Raw genomic sequence first — 13042 nt, 5'->3', positions numbered from 1 at the left:
ACTTCCCATCCTATATCCCCGCAAATACTTGCTTTTCTTCTGGGCCACCCCTCTCCATGCCTCTGCTCCTCCTGGCCCATGGGGTTCTTCACCTATCCCATTGTGACTCTGCTTCCTTGTTCTTTCGTGAATGTCTCTCTCCTTCCCATGATCCTTCTGCCCTCAAAGCCTGAGAACTTTGGCCATGACTACCTCACTCTGACGTTTCCATGCATGTAGGCATTTATTCAGCCAGTGATGAATAACTTGGAGGCAAAGTTGGCAAATGTGATTTTGGGGTACATGAGTGTCTGCTCATAAAAGACAGCAAGCAGACCTCAGGGGGCAAAATAATTAACAATCAAATACAAAGCACCAGGCTATGCTGTTACAGACTGCCTACATTTGACTCTCAGATATGCCGTTTTTGACTACATCTGAGACCTTGGGAAAATTACTCACAATACCTCAGTTCCTTCCTCTGTGAAATAAGATAATGCCTCATAGGACTTGGGGGATGACCAACTCACGTTGACATACGTCAGATATTAGAGCAGCATTTGTACTTTTGCTCAGAGTTAAATGCTATGTCACTTTTGAAACTGATAATGACAAATAATATGTATGTATATATTTGTATGAATTTATTATAGGATCAATGTGTATATATCATAAGCAGAAATCTTTTAAAAGATTTACCACTATGTAATGGAAACCTTTAAACCCACATGCTTAAGACATTGATTTGCTTTAGAGACGTTAGGGCTCCACATTTGAATTGTAATTGTACTGCTTCCTAAAACAAGATGAGCAGTAATTGGGAATGTTGCCCTTGTACCAACTGAAAATGAGGCCAGGCTGCAAAATGAGTTCATGTTCCAAGATTTGTCTCATTCATTTATTTTTGGGTTTCAATCATGCTTTTCTTTGTGCATCTTCATCAAGCATTTTTAATAGCTCAGTGATGTATAAGGATTTCCTACGTAATCATCATTTAGTACCCTGCAAGAGACTTTTAAAAATAAAATCATTCAAATGTCTAGACTTTCTTTTTTTTTTTCCCAGTAAAATTCAGTGGCCTTAAAGACATTTGTTCTGGCAGAAGGTTTAAAGATGGGGAAGATGGGAAGAGATGAAAGAAAGAAAAAAAATCATGAAGAAGATGGCTGTAAGAAAGCCAACTGGATGATTTTGAAATCGCATGAAAATAGCATTTCTACTTTTCCAGGGAGGTCTGCCACCTCAAAAACTACTTTTCATTAAAAGGACAGCTCAGAGGATTATGATTGAGTCGACTGAATACATATTTCTTTAATGTAGCAGCACACACTAGCAGACCACTCACCTTCTAATCCCAGCATGCAGTAGAAATCAATGTCCTATAACAGAAAGAAAAAAGTGAACTTCGCATCAACAGCAGATAAAAGGAAGAATGTCGGAATGATTGTTAACTGAGAGTGAGGTAGAGCCTTCGTGCTAAGTCCATGGCAATTCTCCTCTGACACAGCTATCAGTAGACACCTCACAATCAGGTGGGGAGAAGTGCATTTTTTTTTGTACTATAAGAAAATAATTTGCTCTTTTAAACCAGTAAATCTGAAAAGAAAGGTAAACCCAAATGTCCTACTTTGGCTGCTTTCTATTGCACACCAATCTCAAAATTCTACTTGTAAAGCAATATCTCAACCTTTAGAGAAATATATATATTTGCTTCTCTGTTAACCTTCTGTGTTTCATTTTTCTAAAAACTTGTTCCCCAGTATGCTGATGTTAAGATGTGTTGAGATCTTCCTTTTCAGAGATTGCTCCTGGGCTTGGGAATGTATCCTACTCATCCTAGCACTTAGAATGTTCAAGTTCAGCCTGGAGTACATGGCAAGTCTGAGGTCATCCTGGGCTTTAGGAGATACTGGTTGGCCTACTAGCTCCAAGGATCCACTTGTCTCTGTTTGTTTGTGCTGGGGTTACAGATGCCCATGACCACCTGGGCTTTTATGACAGTGGTGGCCATCTGAAGTAAGGTCTTCCACTTGAGTGGAAAATACAGAGCCATCTCCCCAGTCTGATTGGGCTTAGCTTTATATTCCATGCTTCACTGTTAGGCAAACAATGCCATACACAAACACACACACACACATACATACAGATTGAAAGATGGGTAGTATAAACATTTCTGCATGATCCCACATCATCAGAGTACTCAACTATCCTGTCAAGTGTCACAGGCTCTTTTACCCCATTACTCCCTTACTTCATGTATTACTATCATAAATGTTAGTTAGAGTCTTTCCCATTGCCCCTTAGTGACAGAATTTGTCAAGTGAGTTGTGTGATTTCCCTTCCTTTAAGAATTTAACTATTAAATCAGGCCCGGGATGGCATCATCATTCTGATTATCTTCATTTTACGGATGGGAATACATAGGTGAAACGTATTTATACAACTCCCCTTAATCATTTAGCTAGAAAAAGGCCCAAACCAGTGCTTAGCCATCCTTTCTTGCTCTGGTGTGGATGATACTTACTGCACTGTTGGAGAGATTCGCATTCCTTCCCAGTGCTTGGACAGTGCTCTTGGGCCCCAGCCTCCGGTCTGCAGGCTCTAGAGGGTTATTACTGACAACACGGCTTAGATAAGGTTGGAGAACCTGGAATCCCTTTGCAAAGAGTAGAGCAGGTTCCTTTCGGTGCAGGAGTGGTCACTTGTGTTCCTAGTTGTCAGTCATCACTGACCTTCCAAAGTCTCTTGTCGTCTGCATTCCTTCTCCGGCAATGCCTGCACACATGATTACACTGATAAGTGGGTTGTAGGTGTGAGTCATTGATGGCCTCCTCCACGCTAGTGGAGTGAGTCTTGTAGTGAATGAGAGTGAACCTGGTATGGGCCATTAAGGGTCTGTGTCTGCCCTGTCAGGATGCTCCAACTTGAGTCTCACTTCTTGATTCAGTCAGTAAAGTGCTTGTCGTGTGAACCTGAGAACCTGGGTTTGATTTCTAGAACATGTTGAAAAATAAAACAAGGTGTGCTCCTGAAGTCCTGCTGTCCCAGCACCAGGGAAATCCCTGCGCTCACTGGCCGCCCAGCCTAGTTTACTAGACTAGTGCCAAGCCAGTAAGAGTCTCTGTCTCAAACAAAATGTAGAGAATGCCTGAGGAATGACTCACAGGGATGTTCTCTGGCTTCCCCAGGCACACACCTTGTACACACACACACACACACAAATCCAAAAAGTGAAAAGTGTGAGAGCCAAATTTCTTTCAATGTTAGCAATCATTTAAATTCTTTGTATTAACCCACCTTTAATTACAACGCTTGGTAATACTTGGTAAAGAACAAGGACATAATCACTATTTATGTAAACATTGACATTTTCCTTTTAAAATACCTGTGGCAAGCTTAAGTAACCTCGCTGAGAGTTTCAAACAATTTGAACTCCCTAGGGTGCCTGTGAGAATACGGAGGGCTAGATGCAAACCCTGCAGTTCCCATGTCAGAACTGCACTGGACACTGCTGATGCTGCTAGCCCAGGCATCACGTTGAGCACCACTGCCCACCGAGCTGTCAAACTGGACAGGAGCTTTGGCAACTAAGATATGAAGTGACAAGATTATAGTATTCAGTGGATTGGAGACAGCTTCCAGTTTCTTAGACCTTGCTAAAACTTTTAGTATCTAAAGGCTGCAACTCTTGACCCAAGCAACTGATTCCAACTCTTGACCTCATATCCTTTCACCTGCCTTTTGACCCAACAGTCTCTAAAATCTTCTCTCTCCCCAGGCTCTGGGGATCTTATTACCTTATATCCACAGTAATCCTGACTACCTTTGGTAGTACAAAGGTTGCTTCACCTGTGCCTCTTTTCTTTTCATCTTTTGTCACTGACTGTAAACAACAGTGCCTACTTGTGGGGGAGGTGCTTTGTGGATTAAACTGGCAAATATTTAAAGAGCAGTTAGAACTTGATAAATGCCACACAGCTGAGCTTTTGATGTGTATTCAGTTACTCTCAAGATGTCCATCATGACAGCATCCCACCTAGTTGGAGTCAGGGTTTTATTGCTGTGAAGAGATACTATGACCACCTCAGTTCTTATAAAGGAAAATGTTGAGTTATGAGTGGCTTATAGTTCTGAGGTTTAGAGTCCATTGGCATCCATCATCACGGCGGGAAGCATGATGTCATGTAGGCAGACATATTGCTGGCGAGTGTATGAGAATTCTTCCTACAGATAGTCAGGCAGCAGGAAGAGAGAGTGGCACTGGGACTGGCTTGAGATTCTGAATCCCCCAAACCCACCCCCAGTGTCAAACTTTCTCCAACAAGACCACACCTCCTCCAACAGGTCCACACCTCCTAATAAGGTCACTCTCTATAAGACTGTGGGAGTCATCTTTATTCAAACCACTACATACCTTAACCCTTTTTTATTTTTCTTAATTCTATTCACTTAAAAACAAACAAGCAAACATCAAACACTGGTGCTAGAGATCAAACCTGGGTCTCATACATACTACATAAGCAAGTTACTGATAACACACACCCCTAGCTCCATAAGCAAATCTTATAAAAGGATGTTTTATATCATTACTGTTATTTTTAATTATATAAATAGAAGATAGCCATAAACTACAATAACACCTGTTTTTTTTTTTTTTCAGTTTTAGACAATTACTATTTTCTTCTAGAGACACTGACCCTGCAGTTCTAATCTGCTGTGAAGTTAGTATAGTCCTATGATTGAAGGACTTTGACCTCTGCCATCCATGGTACCAATAGCCACTGGACCCTAAGCTCTGTTCCAGCACTTCAGGGGAGAGAATGTATAAAGGTCACTCCTGAATTTTTATGCTTTTAACTTAAAATCAATACATATTCCAACATTTGTTTTGTGAAAATCTACCTGAAGGCAAGTGTGCAGGGAATACACTCAAGTTAGTAGCCACTCCTCATAACAACTTCACAATATGAATGTGGCTTTGCAGCATGAGCTTGGGTGTAGGTCATTCGGTGTTGTCCAACAAAGCATACATATTTTAAAGTACCATTTTGTATCTGACAAATGAATATACTTTTGTCAATTAAATATAAGTGAATGAAATAATACAAAAAGAAAGTGTAAACAAAAATTTCAGGGCTCAAATTATAAAGATATTACTGTACTTACGAATCCTGGCAGAGGTCGCATTGCTATTGAGGCACCATTCATTTCCTTTCTTCAGTTCAATTCATTCACTCCTAAACCAACCTTGTAGTTTATCCTAGGAAATCACGTTCAGAGACACCAGCCTCTAAGTCATCATAAGTGATGGAGAAATATAAGACGTGGTAGGCCTCTTTCAAGACACAGAGCTAGTGAAACACTCTCCCAGGAATATTTTGCCTCAGTTGAGCTTATAACTTCCTTGACAAGATTAAGTTTGATGATCTAAATAGAAACATTTAAAACTCGTGTCTCCTGTGATTGTGCTTTTCCAACTTACTTGTGTTGGTCAGATATTATTTAACTTACATCTGATATGAGTTAAGTAGATGTGCTGAAGACTATCACACTGTGTGCACAGCATCTGCTATTATGATACACCCAGAATGGGTTTCTTAGTTTCTAATCAGTAATGCATGGCTATCTTTGAGGAGACTTTCTGATTGGATGCTTATGAATGGAAACATAAAGCTATTTGGGCTTTGAAACTGGAGAAAATCTCTCATGAGTGCATCTATTTTGAAAAGGTCACTTCATTATTTTGCCATTAAGGAGTTTAGATAACCAAGAGTCAGCTTCTGAGTGTTGAGGCATAACAGCAAAGTTTTTTGCTCACTTTGGAGATGTTTCTGTAATTGTGTCTGCAGCTGCATGATTCATGCATGCATTTCTGTAGGTCACTATTTGCCAGCAAGGCATGGCCTTTTACTCACTGGCACGTGACTAATGGATAAGAAAGGACAAGATCTGTTCTCAAAGAATGCATGGAGATGGAGATGCAGCATTAGGAAGGTACAGGATGTAGGTCCATCTTGATAGGCAAGGCAGGGTTTGAGAGCTCCATAATGCTCTCAAAGGTAGTGACCCAGCAGGAATCTATGTATGTGCAATGTAGGATAGTTCCAGTTTGGGGAGACCTGTGCATGGAATACAGGGCTTCTGTCCATCAGCCAGGACTCAGGAGACCACTCTTGCCCCTAAGGGGACCATGGCTGGAGGATCTTCTCTCAAGGAGCAGTATGTTTTCTCAGACCTACCCATGGGTAGAAAGATACAACATGCGTCCCTTTATGTTATACCTTCTAAGCCACTGGTGGGCCCCTCACCACATTGTCAGCTGGATTGACAAGGACAATGAACAATCATATGTCTTCCAAAGACTTTACCTGAGGATGTTCTCTAGAGCAGAGTACCAGGGAGGAGTTTGCTTCTGTTGACAGAAAAGAGATGAGGAAGAGCCCAGAGGAAGAGAATTGGAAAACGAGATTGGAGACATTCCTGTGGTTACTGTGCCAGCTACATTTTGTCCTCAGCTGTGCCAGCTACCTTTTGTGCTCAGGTAGAGTTTAATTTTCTCTCATTCCTTTCTTGTCCCAGTGAATGGAAGATGTGTGCTGGGGTACAACAGAAGTGCCTGTGATAGGCAAGCCTGTGACAAACTGGCTGATGATCCCCACAAGAGCCTCTATTGTCCCTTCAGAACTTTTGTTCCTTTCTAAAGCTTGTGAACAGCTGTTGCCTGTGACAAGCAGGTGAGGACATGCTCTTGAGTTGATCTCAGATATCCTTGTTTAGTACCTCAACTCTCTTCGAAAGCAGCTTTCATTTGTTAGTTCATAAAAGAAAACAAATGCTACAAGGAAAATTCTTCAGTAACGATGCTCTATATCTGTTTGGTTTTTTTTTTTTTTTTTGTGCCTATACTGTTATGTTTCTTCTCTCACACTCTCAGGGTATCAGACTTGTCATGCTCCTTGCCCAGGGGCTGCTTTGCACATCTAATGAAAAATGTAGCCCATGATCCCAGAATTAAGAGCTCCTTAATAAAGGTGAGGTCATACACAAAACGAGAGTTTCTCAAGTTCTCATGGGAGCCATATGGAGAGAACAAGAAGTGATTTCCCTGAAAAGGGAACCTACAGAAGCAGTGATGGAGTCAGGAAGCATGGTGGGATACTCCGCCCTTCCTGTATTCCAGTTCCCTTCTGTATCAGGAGACTGGAATATGTCTGAGCGAGATCAGAAATGTTTTTCTGCACTCACAGCTATCTACAGAGTTGTGAGTGTCCCAGTTAGATGCTAAGTGCCCAACATTTCCTCAAGACCGTACCGATTCTAGAAATAAAGTGCATCTCCAACGCACAGCCTACATTCCAAAGCCAGGGTTCACTTGCTTTAACCTGGGAAAGTTCAGAGGTCACAGGTTTTTAGGCAGAGGCTGAAGTAAAATGCCTTTGAATTTGGATTCAGATCTTGGTTAGACCAGCAACCGTGTGGCTCAGGCCTGTTTGATTTCTCTGTTTCTCGCTGGATAGTTTTCTTGTCTATTAACAAGTAGGTTGAGCAGGATTTCATTCACAGTATGGTATTCATTTTTACTGTCAGTCATTTAAAACTGGAGGAATAAACATTGCACAATCCCTGCCTCTGAGAAGCTGTCGACTGAGTGCAGTAGACAGATGTTCCTGGCAGTTATAAAAGCCATATGGAATCACCATAATAAATGTACCAAGTACCATTGAAACACAAGAAGGAAGGGTAGACTACAGCAGGCATAGAATAAACTTGCAACAGAGCAAACGATATTTAAATCATGTCTAAACGCCTTGCACGTCAGGCCATGTTAAGCCATGAATAAAAGCGTGGAGGCATAGGAATAGCTGGTATGCTGTGGAATCAAATTGTTTGGTTGTGACATTAGCGTAGCATGTCCTAAGGCTTTGTAGGAATTGCAGAAGCTGAGAAAGGTAGGTTTAAGTTCAGCAATAAAACACCTCATATAACAACCTCTTTACTCTATAGGCCATGAGTTCACACTGAAATTGTAAGCAGTAAGTTTAGATTGAATGAAATTCAGTTTCAATGGAGCGATCTGGTAGAAGACAGCTTGAAAAGCAGAGGTGGGTCTCAAGCATACTGTAATGCAGGAAAGAAATGACAGGGGACCAGACTCTAAAATATGAATAAAAAGAGAAGTAGACATATTTGAAATAGAATTAAGCTATAATTTAATCAGGACCTAGAAACTGATAGCATTATTTAGGAAGAATAAGGTCCAGTGATCTCTTAAACAATATGGTAACTATAGCAAATAATGATAACAATGTATTATTACTCACTAAGAACATGGATGTTAAATGCTTTTACCACAAAGAAGACATGTCAAATAGTAATGCAGGAATTCCTTGTCATTCCAAATTGTGTGCATATTTTAAGACGCCATATTGAACATCCTCACCTTAATATACATCATTTTTGTTAATTAAAATAATATAATGAAGAGCCACTGATGGAGAGAAGCAAGTTAGAAGAACAGAGGGTCAGTGTGATAGGTGAGAGCTGTAGCGTGAGTGTGCCAGCGGAGGGTTAGTGGGTTCAATGATGTAAATCAGGGAAGAATGGGAGGCTCAGAGTGGGACCCAGGGATCCACTGTGAATGTGAGAGCTTTGAGGATCTCAGTAGGCAGACCAGAGTTTCTTCGGTTATTCCACTTTAATGGGAACCCTGCATCCAGAGTTCAGAGACACAAGTGCTAGGATTCCTTAGGGGATAAGAGGTTGTTAAAGCCTTAGAAAGCACCTGAAAGGAATGACAAAAGAAACAAACCAAAACACTGGGAAACATAGACTTTGGGTCTGCAATTTACTGACCAGAACCTTGAATTCAAATTCAAGATAAAAAAAAAAGAAATGGGTATATTAGATTCAGTACAACATGACATTAAATTAGTTAGAGGGGAGTGCAAAACAGAAAGAAAGTATCAATCCACTGAGAAGTACCTACTTTGAACAAGTGCTGTTGTACATAAGAATATAGATTGTTAAAACAACATTATCAATTGCATATATGTTTATATATAATTATAGATGAATATGTGTGCTTGACTCAAGCCAATGTTATTAACATAAATACCGTTATTATTGTTTTTAATAGTACTGTTACCTATGATAATAGTTAACATTAACCACTAGCGTCTGCTTCTCTGCCTCCAAGACCAGCTCTGTTTAGGAGAGCCTTTGTTGAAGTCAAGCTGAGAGCTGCCATGAGAATGATTTCTTTCTTCCCCGCCCCCACCCCAGTCCCTCAACAGAAACATTGTCTTTCTGGTTAGGATTGTTTGCAAATCCTCCAGACTTGTAAAGCCATGGCCTTTCTTTTAAGTGTAGTCAGGATCACACTTTGTTGTTTTTTGATCATATAATAGTTTGTTTCCCAGATGTAGGTAAAACACAAGATGAGGTGAGATATACAGAGATTAATTAGAAGAGATATCTGTAAATGAGAAGTGTTAGAAATTAAGCCAGAGAAGGTGGGAAGAGCCTCCAGATTGATGGGGTCAACCTCACTTCAGGAGAAGAGGAAGGAAAATTAGATCACCAAGACCATGGACTAGAGAACAGTGAAAGATAGAAATTTGTTCAAGTTTATGGGAAGTTTTATTTTTCTTTTTTGTTTGTTTGTTTTGTTTGCTTTTTGTTTTTCCTGAGACAGAGTCTCTGTATAGTCCTAACTGTACTGGAACTTGCTTTGTAGACACCAGACCAGCCTTAAACTCAGAGATCTTCCTGCCTCTGTCTCCTGAGTGCTGGGATTGAAGGCAGGCACCACCACCGCTCAGCTAAGGAAGTTCTTTTTAACACAGTTGCCATGTAAAGTTACACATTAGTGTTCCACATGGTCACACCTTGGCTAGGAGAAATGAGTATTTACACAGAGGTGGGCTGAGAACAGCTGGGGCCATGCATCCATAGGTCATAGCAGATGCTATCCGTGACTCATGACACTATTTCCTGAGTGTCCTACTGGCACATATTTTTTCTAAATTATGCCAAAAAGCTCATCTTGGGAAATCTTGTACCACTGTCAGTTATTCTGCTGGTGACCATCAGGCTGCATTCTGATCCCTCCCTTGATCATCAGTGCATCAGTGTGTCTTTAACAAAGAAGATTGTTTGCCTAAATGCAGCCATATTTGACTACAGTTCCGGAGAGTATGTTTGAGCATGGGCGTGCAGTGCCTTCAGAGGTCAGAAAAAGATGTCAGATCCTGTGGAACTGGATTATTGTGAGCTGACTATCATGCATGATGGAAACTGAACTTGAATAGTTGGAAAGAGCAATATGCATTCTTAGCTTTTCAGCCATTTCTCTGGCCCCTTAATTTGTTATTTGGGCTGTTTCTTGGAACTTATCGCTCAAGTTCGAGATAAGGTTCTTATATATTGCTAGAACACACAAATAATGCAGGACTGGCTTTCAGAAAAATGATAACAAGGTAGCTATTCATAGAACAGCCATGACATAAGATGGTGTGACTCCTCCACAGAAAGAAGAGTAATGACATTGAGAGATGCATGTTTTTACCTAATCTCTAACCATCCCTCAATTTGGTTTTGAGATATCCCTCCAGACTGAGGACTATTTCTGTAAGGCTTAATCTACTTTGACTTTGGGCTTCTTATCACAGCAGCCAAATGACATTGACTAATTTCTGCAGTCCACAAGTAGGGAACTCAGATATGTGAAATAGACTGAAGTGCAAGCAAGCTAGAAGGTCCTGTCATGGAGCTACTTAAAAGAGTAGCCCTAGGATAGGCAGGTTGTCCTAAAAAGCAGTTGTTAATCTGGAAGCCATTTAGTAACTAAGGGATTTACCAAGATCGGGATCTGGGAAATGGTATTAGATAGGCCGTCCCCACAGCAAGGAAGAAGTTGGCAGCTTAAGTCAAGCAAAAGGTAAAACATAGACCAGGGCATCCTGATCTACTGGAGATCTGATGTACTGAGGATGCGATTCATTCGTGTATTCAGGAAGCTATCACCAGCATTATAAGAAGTCTGTGTGTTCACAGCCTAAGAGGCAGGTTCAAGGTCAAGTGAGGCAAGATCAGCCTGAAAGCTGATCTGTGCTATGGCAAAGAGAAGAAATTCAGCATTTGTGTTGGGAACCGAGAAGTCATAAAGTGGAATAGAATATGGAATACTTTTGTGGCAAAACAGTGCTAATTAATTTTTCCCCAGAAAGCCTCACAGTAGTCATTTATTTTGAGAAACAGCCATGAAGACAGGATATGAGAGACTTATTCAGAGAGGGGGGATAAGGAAGTAGCAAACACACATCTTGTCTGTTTAACTTCTCCTGCGGCACTGGTGACAGGTGACGTACCCATGAAAAATAGTTCTGTGTCTCCTTCAGCCAGATGAACTGTTTTATCACACAGCTGTTCTACCTTACCAAAGCCAAAGTTAAAATGCAGGAGGAAGTTGGAAGTTTTAATCTTTTAAAATTTAACGCAGCCCCACCATACAGAGAAGACTAGACTTAAATACAGTTCATCTTAGTTTGTTCTGGTTTAATCTTGAACTTTCACTGTCTTGGGTAAGAAAATGGATATAGTAACAAAAGGAAACAGAGGAAGAAGGAAGGATATGGTCTCCGAACTTTTGACTTATCTTCTCACTTTCTGTGGTCCCTACTTTTCTTTCATTTACTATTTTAAGTATATAATTATCACAGACATTTAACTTTTATAAAGTCTCAAGCCATTTTTTTTTTTTTTTGGTGTTTTAGTTAGTTTTCCATTGCTATAACAAAATACTTGAGACAGGGTTGTTAGTGTTGCTTTCAGGGTCAAAGTCATAACAACCTAAGCTTGGCCACCTATCCTCAATAGGCCAACTGCACAGAGAAAACAGAAAAAGACTTTTTCAATGTGGCCCACATTTGGAAGACAAGCAAAGAAAGAGATCCACTGACCCTCCATGTCTATCTTTGGAGGCCCACAAGAAGTTAAGATTTCTTATTCTTATATTTTTAAGATTTATGTTTATTCATGTTAGGGGAAGGATACCCATGGGGCCAAAAGAGGAATTTGAACTTCCTTGAGGTGGTCTTTTATGCAATTGTTAGCCATCCAGTGTGGGTACTGGGGAACTAAACTCAGGATATCTGGAAGAGCAGTAAGTCCTTATCCCTCTACTTACTAGTCATCGCTGTAGACCAGACATTTAGGTTTACATAGAGAGTAGCAGATACACACAGCTCAGAAATTATCTTTCACCAGGGGAGGGTCTTAGCAATCATCATTGTCTGACCTCCAGTGTATCCTGCCAAGTGGTTTGACAAGTCATCAGAACTGTGTGCAATCAATCTCTTTCCTGGAGACAAGTCCCCTCCGTGGCCTGGAGGAAATCCAGTTTACTCAGAACAGTTTTTCAGTTGTTGGATAACCAAAGCAAGGCACACACACACATGTGGCATGGGGGAATGAGTTTCCAACATAGAGATCCTGGGGAACATGAGCAAACTCTAGTACCAAGGGAATGTCAGGGAGTCCTTACAGCATCTGAATTAACCTTAAAAAGATAGACTTAAAAACATAACAGTGACAAACTAGCAGACAAATGATTGGCTCCAATTTCCTTTTAACTTTTTATTTATTTTCTTTTGTTTGGCCTTGCTTTGATTTTCGAGACAGGTTTCACTGGCTGTCCTGGAACTCGCTCTGTACACCAGACTGGCCTCAGATTCACAGAGATCTGCCTGCAGATCAGATCTCTGTGAGTTTGGGCAAGTCTGGTGGGTTCCATGTTATGGTATGCAGGTGGAGATCAGAGAATAGCTTTGAGGAGGCAATTCTTTCTTTCCTTATTTACATGAGTCTGGAGATCCAACTTGTCTGTGTCACACAGGCTTTTACATACTGAACTTTCCTGCTGAACAGTCTTCATTAACTTTATAGCTTATGCTTTGTCTATGGTATTAAATGGAATCTGAGGTCCGAGGCTAAGTCAGAAATTTTGCTTGTCTTCTTATTAGCCTGGAAGAGAGCTAAATATTTAGGTGCTCCAGGATTGCAT

The 13042-nt window shown here is 40.7% G+C and overlaps 1 protein-coding gene across 3 annotated transcripts in view; it reads left to right on the top strand.

Moving 5' to 3' along the window:
• Plppr5 (phospholipid phosphatase related 5) overlaps window positions 1-13042 on the top strand; it is a 125623-nt gene that overhangs the window by 37775 nt on the left and 74806 nt on the right. The gene's annotated exons all lie outside the window — the stretch shown is intronic.

Source organism: Meriones unguiculatus, chromosome 10 (assembly GCF_030254825.1).
Source record: "Meriones unguiculatus strain TT.TT164.6M chromosome 10, Bangor_MerUng_6.1, whole genome shotgun sequence".
Classification (NCBI taxonomy): domain Eukaryota; kingdom Metazoa; phylum Chordata; class Mammalia; order Rodentia; family Muridae; genus Meriones; species Meriones unguiculatus.
This window is presented reverse-complemented; position numbering and strand designations above follow the sequence as displayed.